Here is a 25,760-nt window from a genome sequence, read left to right as displayed (position 1 = left end):
GGTACTGTGCTAAGTGCTAGAGACACAAAGAGAAATAAAAGCACAGTTCCTTGTCCCTTGTAACTCTCATTCAAATAAGGGAGCATATATACATATGCGTCTATATACACACATACATATATGAATATTATATATATTATATTAAATATACAATGCACATATGTATATATATATATATGTATATGTGTATATCTATATCTATCTATCTATATATGTATGTATGTACAGAGAAACTAGAAGGGAATTTCAGAACAATGTCTTGGATGAATGGAGAAAAAGGATAGATCTAAAGCAGAAGATGGGATGTGAGGGGAGATTTAAAAGAAACTCAGCAAGCTAAGAGGTAAAAGAGAAGGAACAGAACATTTCAGGCAGGTGGCAATAGCTAATGATGTTGCATTTAGAAAAGAGATAGAATGTAGAAATTGAGAAATTTTAAGTAGGCCAGGGTAGATGAATGGAAGAGTGTGGGATAAGGCATAAAGGGTTAGAGGACGGAGAAGGTAGACTAGAATGTGAAGGGCTTTAAATGTCAAATTGAGGATGCTATATTTAATTAAAGAGGAAATAGGGAGCCAGTAGTGTTCATTTAATGGGAGAGGAGTGACATAGTTATATCTTCACTTTAAAAAAAAATATTTTTACAGAAAAAAAGACTTAGAGAATGACTTGTGGAGTGGAGACCAAGAGGTGATGGGAGTTATGACTAGAATAGAAGCTGTATAAGAAGAGAGAAAGGGACAAATAGGAGGATTGTTTTGAGTGTCTTTTTTAAACCTTAAAATTCTCTGCAATTGTTAGTTATGATTGGTTTTGTTTTATTATTGTTACTATATCTCTATTAATTTTAGTTCTTACTGGTATGATTGCATTCTAAAGTCTGGCTCAGAGCTCCTTAATGATGCCTCATGGAAACGAATATAACCTTGACATCCATTGGTGTCTGTCTGTGAACATAGTGTCATTATAGATGTGATCCAGGGTTACAAGGAGAATTTAAGACATGATCTCTGCCCTCAAGGAGTATATCGTCTAGTTGGAGAAATACATCTAAAATCTATTTCAGGAGAAAATGTGTTGAGGGGAACCAGTCGTAAGTGATGAGTCATAAAACCTAAGTTTAAATTCACCTTCTCCTATTTATCACCTAGGTAAACTTAGCAAGTCCTTTAGGTTATTTAAGGCTCTTATTCCTCTCTGTTAAGTCAGGAATCTGAACTAGATTATATCTAAATTTGCTTCCTCTTTCAATAACCCATCACTCCATAACAAGCATAGAGCAAAAAACCCAAAAAATTTCAACTATCCAAAAACATACATGAACTGAGGTTCAGAGACAGTTGATTGATAGACATTCATTAAGCGCTTACTCTGTGCCAGGCACTGTGCTAAGCACTGAGGATACATAGAAAGACAAATAAATGAAAACCAAAATACCCAAAAACCCCTGTCCTCAAAAAAGCCAACATTCTGCTGGAGGAGATAACATGAAAATAACTAGGCACATATAGGATATATGCAGTGTAGATGAGGATTTTCTGAAAGGGAAAGGCGAGAGAGACAGAGAGAGAGAGAGTGAGTATGAATGGGTAGACAGGTCAAATTTAGTCAAAACATCAAACTAGATGTTGTAGATAACTATGGGGAGCTGCTGTCAGTTCTTGGGCCAGTAAGTGACAAGATGAAAGCAGAATTTTAGAAAGATTAATCTGGCAGCAGGGTATCCCAGACGAGTTGGAAGGAGGAGAACCTGGAAGCAGAGAAAATAGCAAAGAAGCAGTTGCATTAATCCAGGCATGAGGCGAGGAGGACCTGAGCCGGGGCACTCATCCCAGAAATGCACTCTGGGATTTGGCGTAGACCAGACACTGTTATCCAGGCTTCTTGTACGGAAGTATGTTTCCTGTCCTCTGGGGGTAGGCCAAGTTGCCATCTTTGATTTTTTTCCAGGTTTAACATTCTCTCATTTTATGGACTGGTATTTTTTGTGTGTTTCTTTGTTGGTGTGCCAGGCTAGTGAGTAACAGCCAGCACTTCTCAGAAAAAACAGGAGGTGGATAGCTGGGCTGCATGAGAGCTTGTTGTCTGGAAGTGTTTCATCAGTTTCAAGTCTGCCTTTTCTTTATTGCCCACTGAGTCAATGCTGCCTGAACCCACATGGCAAAGCTAAAATCAATACTGGCCAATCTTATCACCTTCCAGAGCTCTCCAACAGAGCTCTCTCAGTTTAATCTCCAGCATCAAAATAAATCAGCAGAGGCATCTTCTTACAAAATTGCCCAGATATTTCTGAACAGAGTCTTTAGGTAGAAAGTAGGAAGAAGTTTCCTTTTGTTTGGGGAATGACAAACTCAGTAGACCTAAGTTTTACAGGTGAGACTTAATCAGTTTTGCTCCTGAATTCAGATGGAACTGGAAAAGTCACAACCTTATATAGATAATAGTAGATTGCCATGTTGGAAGGGTCCTCGGGGTCATTTAGTCCGACTGCTATCTGGGCACAAATCTCCTCTGTAACATCTCAGACAAGTGCTCATGCATAGTAAATTTTCGAGCCTCCATTTCTTCCAGTGTAATAGATTTAGCTAACACTTGTGATACATATCTCACCGAGTTGTAGTGAGGATAGAATGTACTAATGTAATATAAAAATGAATGAATATGAAGTCCTACGTGAAACAATTTCCCAATTAATTGGACCATGCACATAGATGATGCATGCTACAAATTGAAAGGAAGGAGAGAACACTTAGAGCTACAGAATTCATGGAAGAGGAATCTGATCTATACCTTAAGGTTGTACAGAGTTTGAAGAGAGAGAACAGTCAAGGTGGTGATAATGGTATGAGAAAAGCTTTGGTAGCAGGAAAGTATAAGAAATAGTAAGAGGTAGGACATAAAACAATTTTGCTAAATTGGAGAATTATGTTTCCCTAATTATAACATGAGCTCCCTGAGGGCAGGGATCATGTTTTTTTGGTTACTTTTTTATATTTGTTTTTCTATCTTCAGTTTTTAGCACAGGGCCTAAAAATGATAAGCACGCTTTAGATATTTATTGACTGACTGTGTAGAGAGTAAAGTGAGTTGAGCTTAAAAGAGTAAATTTGGGTACAGTTTTAGGGCTCATATGATAGACCAGTCATTTAAAGTATTAAATGGCTAGTTAACAGGACTTCTTTCCTCATGAAGATCATTCCAGCTTGTTTTTTTTTTTCATTAGACATAAGTGAGATGTAAACATATTCATATTACTTGTTAAAGATAAAAGACTGGGCCTTTGTTTACAATTTTAATTCTGAAATGGATCACTGTTATCTGTAACTGATAAGACTATCCCTGCTACAATTTTATTTAAAAAAAAGTACTAGATAAAATCTCAAGACTCTACCCTCAATTAATTGCTAATCTAGTATAGCTTCAGCTGAAAAATGCCTTACTTGACTGTGTGATCACAAGCACAACATTACAGACTTTTGGAGCAGGAAGATATCTACCACATCATTTTCGCCTAAGACTCTTATTTCATGGGTAAACAAACTCAAAACTTAAAAAAAAGTAATTTCCCCAATTTCACATGGCCATTAAATTCTATTGCAATTCAACCAACATTTATTGTACAACTGTTATGTGTAAGGCTAGTCAACAAAAAGGATAGAGACCTCATTCTTGAAGATTTTATGTTCTACTAGAGCAAAATTTAGTGGCAAGGATAGACTTACTGTTTTTATTTATACATCTTGGTATAACTGTCTGTCAGTCTGTCTATCTATCTACCTATCTATGTAATTTTTCCCTGTACCAGGATCTGTGTTTAAAATAGAACAAAAGTAGGCGTAACAGTCAGAAGACTTGAGTTCTAATTCATTGTAAAACCTTGGGCCTTCTCATTTCTGGGCCTCAGCATTCTCATTTATAAAATGAGGGATTTAGAGTAAATGATACAAAAGGTCCCCACCAGTCCAGCTCTCAAGTGATTCTAATTTTGTTAAACAGTAATGGAAAAAAAATCAAATACGAATTCTATATACACATAAACACATCATCTATGTGTATACATATACACACTTATATATATGTATATATGCACACATGCACACATATACATATATGTCTCCTGCCTGCTTTTTGGAGGATTCTACTTCCTTCAATTAAAATATGTGAAACTCTTTTTTAGAGAGGTGGTTATTTTAAGATTTCACAGCAAATTGCTTTGTGACCATCTACTATTTAAATTTATTTTCACATAAGAAGCTTTGAGTATGCATCATGCTTGTTCAAGATAGCAATAAATGGCTCTTTGGGATTTATACGTATTCAGACCAAGTCCCTTTCCTTATAGATCATTTCAGAGGATCATTGAAAGCTTAGGATATGTGGAGCACAGAACATAAAATTGTCCTACAGGAAAAGAGACCTTGGAATATAGAAGGTATAGAACATCTAACAGTACTGTGAAGTCTAGAGACAAAAGAGATAATAAAATTTAAGAACAAAAGATATAGAATATCTGTGCTGAGCAGGGACTTTAAACAGAGAAAGATAGAATACGAAGAGCAAATATAAGACCTGGGAAATAACAGAGGAGGACTAGAATTAAGGGGAATTTTGAAAGCTTGCCTGCAGAATGTTGAATTTTAGGCAGGACTTAAAGGAAGCCAGGGCACCAAGAGGTAGAAATGAGGAAGGTGTATATTACACGACTGGTAACAGTCAGAAAAGATGCCTGGATTCAGGAGAGAGTGTCTTATGTGAGTAACAGAAAGGAGGCCAGTGTCACTGCATCCAGGAGTGTGTGGTAGATTTTAAGGTATTAGAAGGCTGGAAAGGGGGAAGGAGGAGATATAGATTTCAAAGGGCTTTAAATTTCAACAGGATTTTTTTTTTGGAGGCAAGAGGGAACTATTGAATTTGATTGGGATGATGAAGTGTGTGTGGGATTATGTGATTAGACCTGCCCTTTAGGGCAGTCATTTTGATAGCTGAGTGGTGGAAGGACTGCAATGGGGAAGGACTTGGAGAATTTAATAAATGTTTGTTGACTTATTGATTGACTATTTCTTGTACTCTACCTGATTTTAATTATTTATTTTTTTCTTTTAGTTAGGACATATTTATTCTCTACCTCTCACCAAGCCATTGAAAAATGAGAAAAAAATAATAAAAATATTTGTAACAAATATGCATATTTGTTCTGGCAATGGTCACATCCAAAAAAAATGTATCTAAGTCTGAATTTTGAATCAATCATTTTTCTGTTAGGAGATGGGTAGCATACTTCATCACTGGTCTTCTTAAATAATGATTAGTAAATTCTAAATTTTTTGAAATCTTTATAATGCAGTCGTTATTTAAATATTTCTCCCATATCTGTTTACTTCACTGGATCCAGTCAGTTTATTCAAGTGTTCTGAGATTTTTATCATGCTTTATAAAATTATTCCTTTCATAATTTTAATGACATTATAATATTCTATTATTTTCATGTAACATAATTCATTTAGATACTTCTCAGTGGAAGGGGAATCCCTTACTTTCTAACTCTTTGATTAGAAAAAAAAAAAGGTCTGAGCTGAGTGTTTTTATATTTCTGTGTTTATTGGTTCCTTTCCTTTTTCCCCCCTTTTTCTCTCTTTAGTAAATAAGCCTAGTAGTAACATCACTGGTTAAAAGGGAATATACACCTTACTGACATTGGAGGCATAACTGAAAATTATTTTTTCCAGAATGGCTGTATGAATTCACAGCTGTACTGAGAGTACTGTTAGAGTCCCTGTTTTCTCACAACTTCTGAATCATTTGTCATTTTCCTTTTTGTCATCCCCCACCCTCCCCAATTATAATGAATGTGAGGAAGAACCTGAGTTGCCTGGAAGACATTTCTCTAATCATAATATCCATCTGGAAAAGATAGTTCAAATATCACTCTACCCATTTTGTAGATGAGGCAACTGAGACTCAGAGAAATAACAGGTTGCAATTGTGGGGTGACTTACCCAAAGTCAAAGTAAATAAGTGGTAGAGCAAGGACTATAAGCCAAGTTTCCTGACTCCTCTTCCACATTTCTTTCCACTGTGCTATGATAAAAGAATTTAACAGCATCATCTTCTTTCTAGCAAACGTCTTTATAGAGAAACAGCCAAAAAAAGAAATTCTGAGCACATAAACAGACATGTTTCTAAGTAGAATAACTGTCACAGTACTGTGGAAAGCATCAGCACTCTTAAAAGTGCTCCAGGCAGATTAGGAAAGAGAAAAAGCCAATCCTCATTTAGCATGCAGCTAAGAACCTCCGCTTCTGTTTCATTCCAGTTAACATTTAAAGGAAGTTAGTTGACAGAGATGTCATCAACATGACGGCTGGGGAAATAAAATTGAAAAAAAAAATCTTGAACTAGAAAAGAAGCCCAGAGTGGAAGAACTGATCACAACCTCAAGATGAACTGCTCCTAAAATGGACTAGCTTAAGAAAGGAAGATCAGAGCTACCTTCCTTTGGAAAAACTGAGTCAGAACAGAAAAGCATGAGTTTGTCCCAGGAGCACAGGACTTCGGATTTGGGAAGGGGAAGTGGAGAAAAGATATCACACCTATTGCCTAAAACAAAATCAAACAAAACAGAACAGGAGTGCTCTCTTCAGTGTGCTCAAGGAGCGGTTTTGCTGGAAAACCTCAGTGCAGGAAAGCTATGTACAGCTCAGAGCAGAGAGCCCAATGTCTGGCACTTAATTGTCATTTAATAAAGGTGTGTTGATTGACTGACCAATTAAGTAATTGATTTACAAAACATCATCTTAACAGCAATTTGAGGAAGATAGTGCAAGGATGATCATGCCTCTTTATGGATGAAGAAACTAAGGGCACAGAGAGTTAGATGCACAGCTTTGACTTGAAGCCTTCTATTGGGGGGGGGCACACTCATTAACTCCCAGGCCAGATTGCTCTGCATTTGGACAGCTCTAATGTTACAAAGTTTGTTTGTTTCCCCAGGCAGCTAGGAGCAGTATTGTTCAAAGTGCTGGGCTTAGTGTCAGAAAGACCTGAATTCAAATTTGACCTTGAAAATTTACTTGCTCACTTAAATTCTGTCTATCTCATTTTATTCAACTTTAAAATGGGGATAACAATAACAGCATCTGCCTCCCAGAGTTGTTATGAGGCGCAAATGAAATAATACTTATAAAGTGATCAGCACATTGCCTGGCGCATAGTAGGTGCTATATAAACGATTGCACCTTCCCCCACTTCCATGAAGCCTAAATTCATCTTTATACAACTTTGCATCTTCCACTCATTGCTTCTAGTTTTACTCTTTGGGGCTAAGCAGAATAAGGATGATCTCTCTGTAAAATGGCAAACCTTCAAATGCCTGGAGACAGCTTTCCTGCCCTAAACTAACTCTAACTCAACTCAAGAGAAAAAAGGCCTAGTTTCTTCCTGTAATCCACATATGCCAGACAATTGTAGAGCTTTAGAGTTAGGTGGAACCTCATACACCCTCCAGTAGAAATCCTCCTTTTACACAAGAGATAACTTAAAAAGCAAGCAATTTTAAATACTTAACATATGGTAGACAGAGACTTGAACTCAGATCTCCTGATTACCAGTGCAGTACCTTTTCCACAACATAATAACACGCCCTACCTTCAGACAGGGAAAGGTTCTTTTCATTATGTTTGTGATAAGACTGTTATTTCTTTTAAAAACAATTAAAATAATATTTTATTTTTTTCTCCCAATCAAGTGTTAAAACAATTTTTAACATTGAGGAAATTATATGTTAGTAATTTTTGAATCTATGATTTTATTATTGTACAGATCACAGCCTCCTTACCTTTTGTCCTCCTTCATGGTCTTCATAAGTAGTGTGGCTAAGGAAAAAAAAAAGAAACAAATAGATGGTAACATAATTTCAACAATGATTTTGGAAGAAGCTGAATAATTGGTTTTTAATATCATCGTCCTTTTTTGTTTAATACTCTTCCATCTGAAAATAGAACTCTTTGGTAGGGAAAACGAACTGAAATCAGAACTGAATAGTCCCATGCTTTCGGCATCGCCCATTATCTTCATCCCACCCATACAAGTCACTGTCCTTTCCTTTCTCAGATTTTTGCCTTGACCCAAAATCAGTCTCAAAATGTATTTTGCTGGGACAGCTAGCTGGTGCAGTGGATAGAGCACCGGTCCTGGAGTCAGGAATTCAAATTCAGCCTCAGACACACAATACTCACAAGCTCTATGACTCTGGGCAAGTCACTTAACCCCAATTGCCTCATATTAAAAAAAAATGTATTTTGCTGGCATTAGAATTCATTGCTAGATCTAGCTTTTGTTGTAATCTTTTAGAGATCCTGAAACACTAATCTCAAAACACAATATTACTGCTTTGGATTCATCCTGTCACTTTTCCTTGCTTGCCATTCCACACGTCTTCTTCTTCTTTTTTTTAATCATCTTAGTGAGTTGGTTTGGTACATGATTATTTGTTTCATGTCATGCCTTCCTTTTTCTTCATGAGAGGGTTCATTTGTATTTGTGTCCCTAGAAGTTCATACTTTAAACCACCTCATTAGTTTTATGCTAATTAAAATTTTAAGTTGTCAGGCCCTACCTATACCTCCTCTGAATTATTTGAAATTATTTTCCCAAAATCTAGTTAACATATCAGATCATGTCACTTCCAACATTTCTTTCATTTATATTTTATCAACTCTTTCTTTATTATTGGTCACCATCAGCTTCATAATAGCCTCCCTTTTGTTTTTTCTGTGTTTTTTATTTTATTCATCTTATTTTTAATCTATGGAATAAAACAAGCATTTCCATAACCAAGTATAATAATAATAATAATAATTTAAAAAGATGATTGAACACAAAACTGCAAATCTGTTATGTACAACTTGCTAAAACATATAATAAAATTATCATGTAAATTGATCAACCCTCACTGCAAAGTTTAATCTTACTATTGACAGATACTGGCAATCACTATTGCTCATTCCCTTAATGCACCTGTTAAAAGAAACAAACTAAGAAAGAAATAACCAGTAGCTTTGTGTGTTAGCTGATGTCACTGAAAGTTGGGATTTGAAGAGACAGTCTAAAGCAGAAGATAGAATACATAATAGGAACCAAATATAGTATCATTGTGGCTAAACAATATTAGGCAAGTTATTTCTCCTATTAGAGCATCAATTTCCTACATTTGTCTTTTGAGAAGGTTAAAAAAAATGATTTTAGGGATCCCAATGATGGAATCCTAATAAAGTTGCCCTCAGCCCAACTCTTCTAACTAACTTCCTTATAGGCCCCACTGAACAACAGGCCCACTGCCCCTACTTAGCTACCTTCCCAATATCCCAACTTCTTTATATATGCCTCACTGTTTACTAGAACAACAAGTGTGTCTATGAACTCCTATTTCTCACAGAAACAGTAGGTGTGTCCATGTGATGGGATCCCAGACACTGTGTCTAGCTAGCCACTGCCCCCAGACACATTTTTCATATTTCCCACAGAAACGGCAAGTGTGTCCATGCATTCAACCACAACCACATCTATCTAGGCTCAGATAGGACCACAATACTCGGCCAATCAGAAAGCAGGACCACCAGGATGCCCAAGCAGGATGTGGACCCCAAAACAATAGAAAGGAGTTTCCCTAAGTAGGCACCTGTGTAGTAATAGCAAAAGCTGCCTTTTAGGTGAACTTATGATGTAGAGCAACTTATTATAATATTATCATGCATATATAACCCCTTGAATGGGTTTTTTTTGTATGCATTGTGGGTAATCACATGCACAGTTTCACTGGGTCCTCCACTATTATCCAATCCCTTAATAAACCCCTCCTGCCTTTTTAATATTCATAATTTCTGTTATGTAATTGTATCTTTACCCTCTGAAAATACATTGCTTTCACTAAAGTTGCTGATTCCTTTTGGAACTTAGCCGCCTTCATGAGAGGTGTAAATCTCAATAAATACCTATACTTGAATTAGAGGTGGTTTGACTATGAATTTTTTGAGGTGGTGGCACTACAACACATCATGAAACTGCAACAGTTTTGAGCATCCCTAGGTGGGCAGAGTCTCTGACTCTGAACTCCTCCCCCCAACACCAATACCTCTAGAGTGATTCAATAATTAGTCAAGATTAATTTTCCCTCTGGCCATTCAATTGTGTGTGTGTGTGTGTGTGTGTGTGTGTGTGTGTGTGTGTGTATGTTTCTTTCTGTGTTTTCCTAAGAAAATGTCATGGCCAAGATGGACGCTATCAGCTAGGCCTCTAGAGTTTATGGCTTTTAACCTGATGGTAACTGACATTTCCTTGTGGCATGTTGACTTCCTCATAGATCTACTAGATGCAGTCCAATTTTGAGAGAGATGGTAGATTCTATGAAATCTTGTTCCATGAGACCGATGTTTTCAGATAAAAAAAAACATACTAGCCTCTTTTCTGACAAGAAAAGCATAACAGAGTCATTTTAAGAATGTATGAAATTAATATTGCAGATTTTTTTAAAAATTCACTACCTTTGATCTTTCTTAAATTCAATTATGCACTTAGACATATTTGTTAAGCCTTAGGGTCAAATGCCAGATATTATTATTTATTTTGATATTTCCTTTTCCTTTTCAAAGGTTCTGAACCTCTTTTATATTGCTCATGGAACCCTATGGCAGTCTGGTGAAACCTACCAAAGTCTTTTCAGAGTGATATTTTCAAATGCATAAAATAATTATCTTGAAATATACTTATCAAAATATTAAAAAAAAAACAAGTTCAGGAACCTCAGATTAAGAATCCTTGCAATTTAATTAACAGCTCTAATTTCTTTTATATTGTGAGTTTAAGAATCACCTTTCTCACAATAGTCCTCTGGCACAGGAAATTTAAGTATGGTTATCCTCAATTTCCAGGTGAGGAAACTAAAGCTAGAAGTGGGCAAGTGCTTAAATTAAAGCCACACACTAATTGTCAGAGCTGAGACTCTTCTGATGTCAAGTTTACTAATGCTTAGTGCTATTATATATCCTACTAATCTCCATAGCATACAGAGGCAACTCGTGACCTGAATACAGATTGAGAGCTGCTTTGTCCCTTGTCTACGGCTACTGAGGAAGGAAGTCATCCCTACCATTCAGAATTAGCATGTGGTTGGAGTTATCAAACCTAACACAAACTGCCCTTCTATGTCTATTCTAGAACCTGGCCTCTCTCCCTCCTGGTGGAGATTTAACTGGCGGGTAGTAACTCTGAGGAAGAGAACTTTAGAGAAACCACGTCGGTCTCTGTCTACACTAGAACTCCAGTTTTATAAAGTCTGGTAATCAGGTCCCTCGTTTCCTTGTGTTTTGAGTCTTTCTGTTTCCTTTTGAACAACTGATGTGGGCCTTGGGCCAACGGAAATCAGCCTTGAAGAGAGTTCCTTTACAGATCTCAGTTTTTCTATATTTATCTGTATGAGCCTGTAAAATTTTGATGGTAGGTTCTGAATTTTTCAAGTTACCAAGGGTTGACTACCATTGATGAGAATTGAACTCATACTAGCTCACATTCCTACCTGAAAGTACATTTCTAAAATGCCTAAGCACGTCTAGCAGTAAAGAGAAAAACAATAGCTAAAATTCTTGTCCTTCTATAGGGGAGATTCTATTAATCATGCTAAGAATAGGAGCAGAATTTGTATGAAGATGTATGTTCACAAAGCACTCTATATTCTTTAATTCACCTGAGTCCTAGCAGCTCTTTGAGATAAATTTTACATATGAGGAAACTGAGATCAGAGAGTGGATATAAGACGCAGAGCTAGAGAATGGCAAAGCTTGAACCAAATCTCTGGACTTTTGACTCCTGGGCTTTACCCTTCCTCCCCCACCCCCCAAAAAATACATGTGTTCACCCAGATTCTATTGCACAGGAACAAACAACTATCTCAATATTCAGGTCTATCCTTAGTAGGAGGTACTGTAGGTGGTCTTCTTTTTGTGGTGATCACATCTGGAAAACATTTACTAGGGGATTGGAGCACAGGCTTGACATAAGTCCAAACAGCTGTTTTGTAACCATCTCTGCGATACGGAATGCTCCTCAGTTAACCTGGGGACTCCATTGAAGGAATCAATACCTCTTTGCCTCTGCACCAGAAGGGGAAAAACTGGGGAAACCTGCTTCAGGTCTCATCAGACTTCATGATTTACTGACCACAATTCACATCAGAACTGGAGAAAAGAGGACTCAAGCATTTAGGTCAATTTTAAACAATTTATGCTGAGTTAGAGCAAAATATAATAAGCATCACAAATTAGGGCTTGGCAAAATTACATAAGGGAGAATATGCTTGCAGTTTTATTTTTAGAACATGGGTGCTTTAACAGAAGCCTCAAGAAAACTCCTGATGTGTGTGTGTGTGTGTGTGTGTGTGTGTGTGTGTAAATATTTTTTTAAATTTTTTTTTCAAAGCTTTTTCCCTATTCCTAGCAAAACACCAAGACATCTGTGGTTCCACTGGTGAGAGTATTGCTTTTGCCCACCCAGATAGTAACCCCTCTTCACCTTAGGAGATGGACTTCATTAACTTCTGTGGCCCAGATCATCATAGCTGCCTCCCCAATCTTCTGGAGATGAGTCTTTCTGGACTGGTTCTCAGACAACATTTACAACCCATTACAGGGCCCACATGTGAACATTTTCTAGCTTAATAAAAACATATTAGACCTCACAATGTGCTAGCAAAGACACTGAGGACTCAGGATTACTATGAAGTTTGGCTGAGGGAAGAAAGGATCCCTTTGGTGGAGGATTACCATTAATCCACAGAATCAATAAGGATCCAAATCAGAGAATGTAAATAAGAAGACACTTCAGAAGCTAATCCATTCCTGAATCGGATTCCCCTATACAACATCCCCAGCAAGGGGCCATCTAGTCTTCTCTCCAAAACCTCTATTGCTGACCAAATCACTATCCACCTGATGCCTCCCCACCTCTCTAGGAAACCCACTCTTGTTGTGGATAGGTTTAATTGTTAGGAAGGTTTTCTTTATGTCAAACTGAAATCTGCCTCTATAAAATGACCTGGAGAAGGAAATGGCAAACCCCTCCAGTATCTCTGCCAAGAAAATCCAAATGGGGTCCCCAAGAGTCAGACACAACTGAAAACGACTAAACAACAATAATATAATATCATTTATTCATGAATTCAATAATCATTTTTATGGCCCTACTTATGTTCCAGGGAATTTGGTATACAGAAGAGAGAACTGGCCTTCAAGCCAGTAACATCTAGTTTCAATTTCATCTTCTGAAATATAGTGGCTATGTGATTCCGGGCAAGTCCCTCATCTCACATGCTTTAAGCAGTGCTTTCAAATACAGATTATTAAACTGGGGATCATCAAGGGGTCTATGGAGAGATTTCAGGGAGTGTATGAACTCAGGTGAGAAGGAAAAGATCTTTATTTTCACTAACTTCTAATTTAAGTTTACCATCCCCTTCATTTATGTTTAAACATTATTCTAAGGAATCCATAGGTGGCAACAGAATTGCCCAGAGTCCATGATGTAAAAAAGGCTATGAATCTCTGCTCTAAGACTATAATTAGCAGAGAAAGCGCCAACCTGAATTTCTAAAAGGTTTCCTTGATGGGAGTTCTCTATACTAATGAAAACTCTGGTACAATTTGATCTTTTAGTGCTGTGTGCCAGGTACTTTTCTAGATGCTGGGAATATGAAATCCCAAGGAAAATAATCCCTTATGTCAAGAAGCTTATATTCTGCTCTGGAAACTATATATACACACATTAGTAAAGCAAAGTTAAATATGACATTATGAAATAATATCAGAAATTGGAAGGAGGGCTCTAAGAATCAGGGAATATAAGGTAGAGTACTGGGCTTGAGTAAGGGAAAAAAATTATGTTTAAATCTCATCTCTGAAATGTACGTGCTAGCTGTGTGACAATGGGGAAGTCACAGCCTCTCTAGGGGTCATTTCTCTTTTCCATAAATGCGGAGGGTGAATACTAAATAGCCTCTGGGGTCCCATCCAATAATTCTAGGTTTCTAGGATCCTAAAGGGCTTGGGGGGTAGAGGAGGAAGAGAATCCTTCATTACTTCTTTCCTCCCCTCTAAACATAGGCAAACAGAACCTAATCTCTCTTCCTTATAATAGCCTTTCTTCTTTCAACTAAACATGTTAATCTTGAAAGATTTCTTTATGTTTGTGCTATATATATATTTTTTATTTTTTTACATAATATATATTATATAATATATGTACACATATATTTTATATATATATATACATACACACACACACACACACACATATATATATATATATATATATATATATATATATATATATATACATATTTAAGGAAGAATCCTGGAGGTTAAGAGCTTTTATTTTTTATCTTGTTATTCCCAGCAACAAGCACAAAACAAAGCAGAGATTTAATAAATAGATTTTGTGTGAATAGAAGAGTGAAAAAAAAAAGTCTAGGACCTGTGTGAAGTTGACCACGATTTTTTTTTTATTTGTTTGTTTAGTTGGTTGGTTTTGTTTCATTTTTGGTGAGGCAATTGAGGTTAAATAACTTGCCCAGAGTCACACAACTAATAAGTGTTATTTGTCTGAGGCCAGATTTGAACTCAGGTCCTCCTAATTCCAGGGCCAGTGCTCTATCCACTGTACCACCTAGCTGCCCAACCAAGATGTGTTTTGAAAGGCAGCATGGAAGAATGAAAAGAGTTCTGGGCCACAAGACAGAAAACTTCTGTTTGAATTTTGACATGTCACTTGCTAATTCTGTGTATGGATCTTGGGAAAACTGCTTTACTTCCATAAGCCTCAATTTCTTTATCTTAAAAAAAACAATAATAAAAGTGGGCAACTAAGTAGTACAGAAAATAGAACACTCTGGTATCTTTAAGGCCTGGGTTCAAATCCTGCCTGAGATATTTATGAGCAGTTCTATCTTAAATAAATCACTTAACCTGTGTCTGCCTCAGTTTCCTCATCTCTAAACCTCCTGTTGCAAGGATTGAATGATCGTACCATCTTGTCACCTTGCAAGATCCATTCAGCCTGGGCACTCACACCATATCAATGCCCTCTGCCCCTCTGTTTGGGTAGTGGGGCCATGACCTCCTCAACTTCTAAGGAAGTTAGGGAGAGAGGAGAGAAATCTCCTCAACCATCTCATTTCCCACCCGGCTGCTGAAGTCTAAAGTCTGTCCCCACTTATTTTGGACATCTCCACCATACCTGCTCCTTCCATTAACTCATTTTTCTTTTGTTTGTTGCCTTCCCCAATTAGATCATATGTTCCTTTAAGGACAGGGATTGTCTTGCCCCCCTCTCTTTTTTTAATCTGTATTTATATCCACCTACTATGTAATCTGCATTTATGTGCATAATAAATATGCAATGATTCTTGAATGAAAAACAAGTATAAAGTTCTTTGCAAATCTTAAGGCATTATGTAAATGCTATTACATTATTATTATTGTTATTTTTATTATTAGTATTACTATTTTCTCAGAGTGCTGCTGTGAGGAAATCTCTTATTAAATCCAGTAAAGACTACATAAAATGAATTACTATTTTTATTTGATTTGATTTCTTCTTAATTATCTTTTTAAAAATTGAATTGAATTAAACATACTGAGTGGGACAAAAATGAAAGAATAATTCTGTACCTTTTATAATTTGACCATTTTATATTTTGAGATATAATATGATGTGGTAGATAGAATCCAGACCCTATCATCCAGCAGCAACTGCTCTCTCCAAAGTTAACAACACTCTTTTGACTGCAAATCCAGTGGCCTCTTCTATGGGGCTGGGACTGTCTTTTGACTCTCTTTATATCTCCAGCATTTGGTGCAGTGCCTAGCACAGAGCAAGGCACCTAGGAGGGCACAGTGAATACAGTCCCAGGCCTGGAGGCAAGAAAACTCTTCTTCTTGACTTCAAATCTGGCCTAGACACTTACTAGCTGTGTGACCCTGGGCAAGTCTTTTAACTCCATTTGTCTCAGTTTCCTCATCTGTAAAATGAATTGGAGAAGGAAATGGCAAACCACTTCAGTATCTTTACCAAGAAAACCCAAAACGGGGTCATGGAAAGTCATACGTGACTGAAAAAAAAAAGAAAGATCAGTACATAGTAGGCACTCAATAAATACTAATTGATTGACTCACTGCTGGTCTTGGAGACAAGAAAAACTGTGTTCCTTTCCCACTTCTGGTATATTCAATATATAACCAATAGCAAGCTATTTAATCTTTCTGAGATTTAGTTTAGTTTTGTTTGTTGTTTCATTTTGTTTGTTTTTGTGGGATTATAATGCCTATATTCCCTATTTCAGAGGGCTATTATAAGGCTGAAGTTAGAATATCTGTAAAGCACTTTGCAGTCCTTAAAGCATCATGCAAATGCCAGCTATTATTATTGTGGACTATATGAAATAAGAAAAGAAGGTTATTTATTTGTTTTGTTGTTTTTTCCTAGGCTTAGAAGGCTAGAGGAATCCATTTGCTTAGGAAACTTCAGGCAGGTGAATGGAAGTGTCAAAGACTAAAGGGCCAAAGGAATCTGGGGTACAGTCTGTTAGGGAGTAATGACCCCATCCAAGAGAGACATATGATCATTAGGCAGGTCCTGCTCTCCCCCCTTTCACCTGAGGCAATTCTTTCTGCCCCTTATAAATAAGTTCTTCAATTATCTTCATGAAAAAGAATTATTCACTTCTATATGCCTTGCAGATGTTCCATTCTGTAGCTGTTATGTTACTAAGGTGTGAATTTGCTGCCAAATTCATTTCTCCTTAGCAAAGACCTCTAATAAAATATGAATGTAATTCAACCACCTATTCCTCTGTTCTGTGTTTATTGTGTGTATGCAAGGTGCCCCTCATTTAGCCTTTCTCTGAAAACCTTGCTCACACAGCCCCAACGTATTAAACTTTGAAAAAGCTCAAATTCTGCACAGAGGCACAGGTGGTTAAATTTCTATTCCCTTTTATTAGAGAGGATTGGTAAGAAACAGTGGACTTGGCCCCTCAGGGGAAAAAACGGGGCACCAGCTCCTTAGTGTAATGGCCAAGGAACAGAACACAACATTGAATGGTAATGCAACATAGAAAGGGCTCCTCCAGATTGTATAGAGGTTTCTATGACGTCCTTACTTAAGTATAATAAAGTGGAGACAGCCGTTTCCAGCGAGTGATGAGCTGTTAAATTAGTGTCTTATTCCTTTGCGTTAAAGTTGTAACAGAAACACACTCTCATTTCGGACCCTTCACAGTTTCTACAGAAACAGACTTGGCTACAAACTACTCACTATCTCCCTAAGCTCTGATCTCTTAAGGTTTTTCTTGCGTTCCATCCAGTTGCTTAAAACTCTCAACTGAAAAACGGATTTTGTATGCACCTTGATTGGTTACTGTTGTCGCTTGTTTCATTATTATTAATGCTAAAAAAAACCCAGTAATAGTGAATTGGTATTTGGTAGATATATAATCTGATTAGGGCAAGCACCCCTTCTATTGCCAATCGCAACCTATCTTGGCATTTGCTTTTTTCATCCACATTTTTTATGAGTCTTCTATAAAAGATTCATCCAATTTATTCAAAGCCTTCCTCTCATCCTTGTAAGATTTTGCGGCCATCTGCCAATTATTTTTGTTGTTGTTATTTCATATGATTGTAGCAACTTAAGGCATAACTAACTCCCAAGTCAGGTCTTTTAGAAGATGACTGTATTAGGATCGGGGGATTGTATAGGTTTGCCTATGTTGTGTCCTTGAGTCTACCACTGCAGCCTCATTGCCTGTAGCATGGGAGGTAAAGTAGGAGTGCTATACGAGCTCAGAGTCAGTTAGCATCAGTTCCTCAGTTTGGGGGTTTATTTTTGTTTACCTTGTTTTGGATTCTGGATGTCCTAGAACATAAAGATATGGGAAGTAGCATTATCTTTAATGCATAGTTTCTGTTTAGGAAAGGTTTGGGAGATCATGGGGAACAGAAAAATTGTTTAACCCACCATCTTGTCGCTCACTTGACTGCCCTAAGGATATTTCCTTATGCTAATTCTCTGTAAAAGAACCTAGAAGACAATCTCCCGCCCCCCCCATCCATGGAGGATCTATAAGAAAGCATGAACAAGAATAGTAAAAAATTGAAGGCATAGATGAGTCAGTGAGTGACATCATGTGGAGGAAACACCCGTATCTATGAGTGAGAAAGTACTGGCAAGTATTAAAGTGATACCTATTCACCTGATGTAACATTGGTCAGGAGGGAATAATACATAGAAGACAAAGAGATATCAAACAGTGAAATATTGGTCATCATCAAATCATGGAATTTTAGAGCTTGAAGGCATCTTAGAACATAAAATATTAAATCAGAGTACTAAGGCTACTGAAGTTAGGAGGAACTTTGTAACATGAAATTTAAAAAGATGTTCTATTGCCAAATGACCTTAGAGATCACATTAATGGCATAACAAAGTGGAAAGAAGACTGGGTCTGGATTCAAGAGATCTGGATTTCAGTCTGGCCTCAGACATTTGCTAGCAAGTGATTTAAGCTTTGTGAGTGACAGTTTCCTAATTTGCAAAGCATGAAAAGCAAAATTTACAGTATCCATTTGACATAGGTCATTTTTGAGAGGAAAAAAAAGAACACTTTGGAAAGTGTAAAACACTGAGAAAATAAGTAACTTTCAAAGGGCCACACAACCAATGTCAGTGATAGGACAATGAACCCAGGTCTTTCTAGTTCCATGGGAAGGTCCCTCTCCATTAGACCATGCTCATTTCAATGTTGTTATGTAGTCTAAGCCCCTTATTCTTCATAAAAAGAAACCAAGACCCAGAGCTAAAAAGGCAAACTCTTTTTTTTGGTTGCGAGGAAATGACCATTATGATAATCCTCAAAAAAAGTTACATTTAGAGAAGTATCTCCTTTGCCTATATATAAGCCTGCCTGAAAAGGGGGATATAATATGCTCCCTTTTTCCCTTTTAAAGTTGTGTATGTGTGTGTATATATATATATATGTGTGTGTGTGTGTGTGTGTGTGTGTGTGTGTGTGTGTGTGGTAAAAAGTTTCCATAAACCACAGTTCATCTCTTTTACCACCTACTCTCCCAGAATAGATCTGTCTGTGCCTCAAGCTTTAATCAGTATCTGACTGAGTAAATAGTGGTAATCAAACAGATTTTTAATACTTTAACCCATTATATTTAATTGGGCTCTTTAAGTAACAAGACTATTCAGGAATAAATAGAAACCAATGAACCTTTAAAACCAACAGCACTCAATGCTGTTTACCTGACTCACTTCAATGAATCACACATGAAAAGTAGGATCGGGATTGAATGTGCATTGGTAGATTACTACTTGTTGGCAATAATTATAAGGGAGAATTTAGCATCTCATCAAAAGTTATAATTTGAAGTAATAAACCTTCCAGCTAATCTTATACCTGAAGTCGGCAATGTGGATGAGCATGCCGCTCTTGTAATGAGGGACTCAGTAAAAGATAACCGTCCTGCTACATGTTTATGCAAGTTGGAATCCTACACATATTTATGAGGAAATTTATTTCCACTGCTAAGCTGATCAATTATTGCCCTATTTGGAGATATCAGCCCACGGGCTTCAGTTCCCAGAATACGGCATTCGACTTTGTGATGAGATTGGGAGTGGAGATCAATGGCTGCTTTAAACTTCTTGAGAAGAGAAACAGGTTCATTTGTCCTTAGTACTTAATACATGTTAGGCAATTAGTCAATGTTTCATGAGTGACTAATGTATTGATCCTAAAATTATGGTACTCTGCACCAAGATACTCTGTCTGGCAAATGTTATGAAATATGCTCAGTCACCCCACATCATGAGTCCTACTCTAGAACCTATCTCTAGGTGCGGCCGGACTAGATAGGATACCAACTGTGTTTGACCTTGAGGAGATCATATCTATCTAGGGCTCAAATGTTTCGTGTGCAAAATGGAGATATTAGACTAAACTGTCCCTAAAATCTAATGGTTTCATTCTTTGTTCTAACATACTGTGGTATCCAGTTTCTTCTCGACTGAATAATTCAATTCACCATTTGCTGTTTATCTATATTTACTATCAGTTAGTTATTCATGTTATCTAGTATGCTTGGCTCTCTATTCCAGAGTCTGGCTGACATAGCTCCCTCCTAGGTTACCTGAGGGTTATCCTGAGAAGTTGGGTATGTTTCTTCTCTAACACCATGGGTTCGGGCCCCCATCTGTTGCTGACCCTTCACTATAATGTGTCAGTAAACAGTGTCCCAGTTTCATTTAATCACTAACCACCAATAAGTTACACAAAGAGAGTATATATATATATATGTGTGTGTGTGTGTGTGTGTGTGTGTGTGTGCATGTATGTGTGCATGTATATGTGTATATATGTGTGTACGTATGCACGCATGCAAGCATGTATATGTATATTTATATGTATGTGTATGTGTGTATGTATGTGTGTGTGTGTGTATATATATGTTATATAAATCTTAGAATCTGGTATCTTTTGAGCAGAAAGTACAGGAAATATGTCCCATCCATAGCTAACAATAAAATAAAATAGAATATACAAAGGACATACAAAAGGGACAAACAAAACACTTCTTTTGATCTAAGGATCAAAGGCTAAATTCGGAGGGTCATAGTTTTAAGAGGGTATCAGAGACTTCAAAGATAATCTTGTCTACCACTTCCACCTCCCATCCATTTATCTTGGCAGATGAGGACCCTGGGGCCCACAGAAGTGAAATGATTTTCTGAAAGTAAAACAGACAGTAAGTGGAACAGCCTGGATTAGAGCCCAGGTCTTCTCACTCCAAATCAGTTGCTCTTTCTCTTAGAACGTTTTCAGGCAGGCAGGGTAGCAAAACAACAAATGGCAAGCAAAAAGGATAAAAAAAAAAACATAAGGAGAAAATCAGAATTGATAGTAGAGCCGGTTTGCTGCTCTTAGCAGTCACTAGTTTTATTTCCCACTCCCAAATGAAGTAACCATGTCTATTTACTTCTCCCAATCTTGAGACTGTTCTAGAGGATCTCTGGAGAAATGACGTGAAAATATCTTTCTACGGTGAGGAGTGCCAGATTCCAGGATTGATGTGACTTGTAAAGGAAACAGTTCCTGACTCGGACACAGGGGAATTACTTCAGACATGTTTTCCATTCCTGGTAAAAGAGTTCTCAGACACCTGCCTCTGCATTCTCCTTTCTGTAACATACACACATAAACTTTTGGGTAAAGTCTTAACCCATGGACAACTAGAGGAAATCAGCAACAGGAGGATGCACAATAGAAAATTTGTGAAAATGAATCAGGTTACACGAATATATCATAGCACCAAATCCTTTTATGATGTTTGTAAAAGAATCACACTTAAAATAGAAACATTTTCAATAAACTGTCCTTCATAAATGCTTTTTTGCATCTTCAGAACATACAGTATCTGTTAAAATATCTACTATGATGTAAAATATTTTACTAATCAAGAATAATGACAGGGCAGCTAGGTGGCATAGGGGATAGAGCTCCAGGCTTGGAGTCAGGAAGATCTGAGTTCACATCTGACCTCAGACACTTAACACTAGCTGTGTAACCCAGGGAAAGTCACTTAGCCCCATTGCCTAACCAAAGAAACAAAAACAAAAACAAAAAAAGAATGATGGGAATGTTCCTCCATGTTTCCTATTTTCATGTTCTTTGGATTTGGATTAGCATATCAGTATAAAAAATAGCTATCCATTTTAAACATGAACTTCAAAAGAAATTTAGAGATGTATTTCCTAATGTGATATGATATTTGAAAAGCATTTTGTTAATCTTAAATGGCAACGTAAATGATAGCTATTGTTGTTATCATTATTGCATTGCTCAGAAAATACATGAAGATACTAGATTATACTAGTTGTTATCATGTTGAAAGTCAATGAATCAAAGGATATAGGCAGTTTAATAACTCTTTTGGCAATTCCAGATTGCTCTCCAAAATGGTTGGATCAGTTCACAGTTCCACCAACAGTGAATTAGTGTCATGTTTTTTCCACATCACCTCTAACATTTGTTGCTTTCTCCTCCATTCATTTTAGCTAATCTGATAAGTGTAAAATGATAGCTCAAGGTTATTTTAATTTACAATTATCTAATCAATAATGATTTACAACATCTTTATATAACTATAAATGGTTTTGATTTCTTCATCAGAAGAATGCCTTTCATATCCTTTGACCATTTACCAATTGGAAAATGACTTGTATAATCAATTTCACAAGGTTCTTTATATATATGAGATATGAGATCTTTATCTTAGAAATTGTCTTTCAAAATTTCCCCCAATTTTCTGCTTTCCTTCTGATGTGGGCTACATTACTTTTATTGCAAAGAACCTTTTTAATTTAAGGTAATCAAAATTATCCATTTTATACCTCATATTGCACTCTTTCATTTTGTTCATAAATTGTTCAACTTTCCATAAATCTGATAGGTAATATGTTCCACGTTCTTCGTATTTCCTTGTAAAAGCTCTTTTGATAGGTAGATTATGTATCCGTTTTACCAATGGTGTAAGATGTTAATCTATGCCCAATTTCTGCCAGACTGCTTTCCAGTTTTCCCAACAATTTTACCAAATAAAGGATTCTTATTCCAAATACTTAAGTCTTTACTCTTGTCAAATACAAGGTTACTGTATTCATCTGCTGCTGTAAATTGTATATCTATTCTGTTCCACTGACTTATCTTTCTATTTCTCAGCTAACACCAGACAGTTTTGATAATGACTGCCTTATAATATAGTTTAAGATCTGGTACTGCTAAACCTCCTTCCTTCACATTTTTTTAATTAGTTCCTTTAATATTCTTGACTTTTTCTTCTTCCAAATGAGTGCTGTTTATTTTTTTTTCTAATTCAGTAAAATATTTTTGGTAATTTAATTGGAATGACTATTACTACTTCTATTAGATCTAATAATACTACTAATACCAATACTAGGACTATTTCCAAAGATGATTAGGGAAAAGAAAAAGAATGTGTATGTTTTAAAATATTTATAGCAGTTCTCTTTGTGGTGGCAAAGAACTAGAAATTGCAGAGATGCCTAACAATTGGGGAATGGCTGATTCAGTTGTGGTATATGATTGTGACAGGATACTACTGTGCTATAAGAAATGATGAGCTCAATGCTCTTAGAAAAACATGGATAGATTTGCATGAAAGAATGAAAAGTGAAATGAGCAGAACCAAGAGAACACTATATATGTAACAGCAATATTGCTTTAAGAACAACTTTGAGCAAATAAGTTATTTTGACTATTATAAATACCCAAATTAACTGCAAAGGATAGTTGAAGGAAGACACCATCTGCATCCAGAGAAAGAACTGATAAATAGATGTATAGAATGATTTTACAGATTATATAATATATATATGTGTATGTGTGTGTGCATGTGTGTGTGTGTGTGTGTGTGTATAAAATACTGTATATCTATAGCTATATCTATATTTATCTATCTATTTATGTCTAATGGTAGCCATCTTTAGGGTGGGAATGGGAGGGAAGAAAAAAGGAGGAAAAAAAAAGAAAGTTACACAATAATTTTGTTTTATATTTAGAAGGAATAACAAACCATACATAATGAATTTGCAGTTTCATGTGCAATTTCATCTTTTTTTTTAATTCTACTATGTTATGGAATTGTTTGTGTTATTTCATAAATTTAAAAAAAATCCAAGAAAAAAATGATGAAGGAAATTATGAAATCTAATTGAAAGATACAGGAAGAAAAGTTTAAATCCTAGATCCATTTGTGAGAATAAATTCCTAAGTGGAATGTTTTCTTTTGGGAAGATATCAATTCACAATTGCATTAATCTTTTTTTTAATCTAGTAATAACTAGAACCTCTGTTGGATTATACTTGGAGAACAGTAGAAGAATCCAAATGTAATATAATTTCTCTGAGATATGCCTCTGAGGACATAAAAAACTATTAGGATTTTAATGCTACTAGAGAAATAGTTTATTTCTTATTGATCCAAGCCTTGCTTATAAAACCATTCTTCCAATTGTTGCAGCCAAAGCTTGTGCCTTTAGGTTGGACTAATCCAAAGGATCACTAGATCATTATACTCATCATCGTTGTTGCTAGTAGCAATACACGTTAGAAATTTTATCTAATTTGCTCAAACAACCTTGGGAGGTATGTATAATTATGACCCCATTTTATAGATGAAGAAACTTAGGCAGAGAAACTAAATGACTTATCCAGGATCAAGAAGCTAGTAAGGCCCTTGAGCAGTATTTGAACCCAGATCCACCAGTAGATGGTCATTTATTTGGTTAAACTCCTGTCTTAACACGTGCTTGCACACGCGCACACACACACACACACACACACATGCACACACATACACACACCTACACACACCCAAGAGAGAAAATACACCAAGAACACTATTTCCTCAGGAAACATGAGAGTGGTAGAAAAGCCTTTCCTCTTCTTGTGTACCATTCTGTCCCTGATCTAGAGCAGAAGAGGTATTGTTTAATCTTTCTTCATCAAGTGCCACTGCCATAAAGCTGGCAATACTTTATGTGATGACCACAAAACAATTATTGCTCCAGAGCAGGGGCCAAGGAAGCGATAGGCACAGAAGAGAAGATTACATAAGACTCTTGGTGCTAGTAGGACACTGAAAAGAAACCAAATACCATCATTATTCCTGTAAGTCCAGAGAATATAATTACATGTCTGTGCTCAGAGGTATAATTACTGAGCTGTTAAATGGGTGTTTGGTTCCTGAGTGAGAGGAGGTCAACCAGGACCATGGACAGATTGATGAGGATTGGTTAAATGGAGTGGCAATGGAAAGCCTAGAGAAGACTTGGTGATGTTGACTGTCTTCAAGAATTTGAAGGGCTATCAGGTGGAAAAATTAAATGATTTAACTTTTTTTTCCTTCTTCCTGATTGTTCCCAAAGAGTAGCACTAATTAACAACAGGTGGAAGTTGAAGATGGCCAGCTTTTTGTTCTCATTTACATTTACAAGTAATTTTATATCCATTTTTTTATAATTTATGATGATTTTTAAGGATCATCTATCACTTATATTATTCTCATGCCAATGCCATATAATGTCACTTGATTATATAATAGTGATATCTGTAACTATCTTTGCAATATAATAATGGTAATAATAACTTGGAATATTAGATAGTAGCAATGCCACTGTCTTCCTATAAGTTTTCCTCCAATGCCTCATTGGGGAGTGAAAGTTAATTCAATAAACACTTATTAAAACCCTACTGCGTTTTCAGCACTGGGAATGTGAAGGAGAAAAGACAGTCCCTGCTTTCAAGGTGTTCTCTGTCTAATGGGAGAAAAAGTGACAGTAAGTCTCAAAGTACCATATTAGCTTAGCAGGTGCTTCACCAACTCCTACCAAACTGAATGTTAGATAAGGGTGTGCTGGAGCCTGCCCATACTGGCTAGGTGGGGTAAAGGATCCCTTTGATAAATTTCTAATATGAGCATTTATACCTAGGAAGTCAGTATATGCTGCAAATCAGCACGATTTTGATTTTGTTGATTGTCTAAATTTTTAAAAAAGCAACAGTCATGTGCAGATTAAACTTAAAAGTGAGTCCTGAGAGAATTTTTTTGATATAAATTTATTTATTTTTA

The sequence above is a fragment of the Phascolarctos cinereus genome, unplaced genomic scaffold (assembly GCF_003287225.1).
Source record: "Phascolarctos cinereus isolate Bilbo 61053 unplaced genomic scaffold, phaCin_HiC Scaffold_726;HRSCAF=1367, whole genome shotgun sequence".
NCBI classification, from domain to species: domain Eukaryota; kingdom Metazoa; phylum Chordata; class Mammalia; order Diprotodontia; family Phascolarctidae; genus Phascolarctos; species Phascolarctos cinereus.
This window is presented reverse-complemented; position numbering follows the sequence as displayed.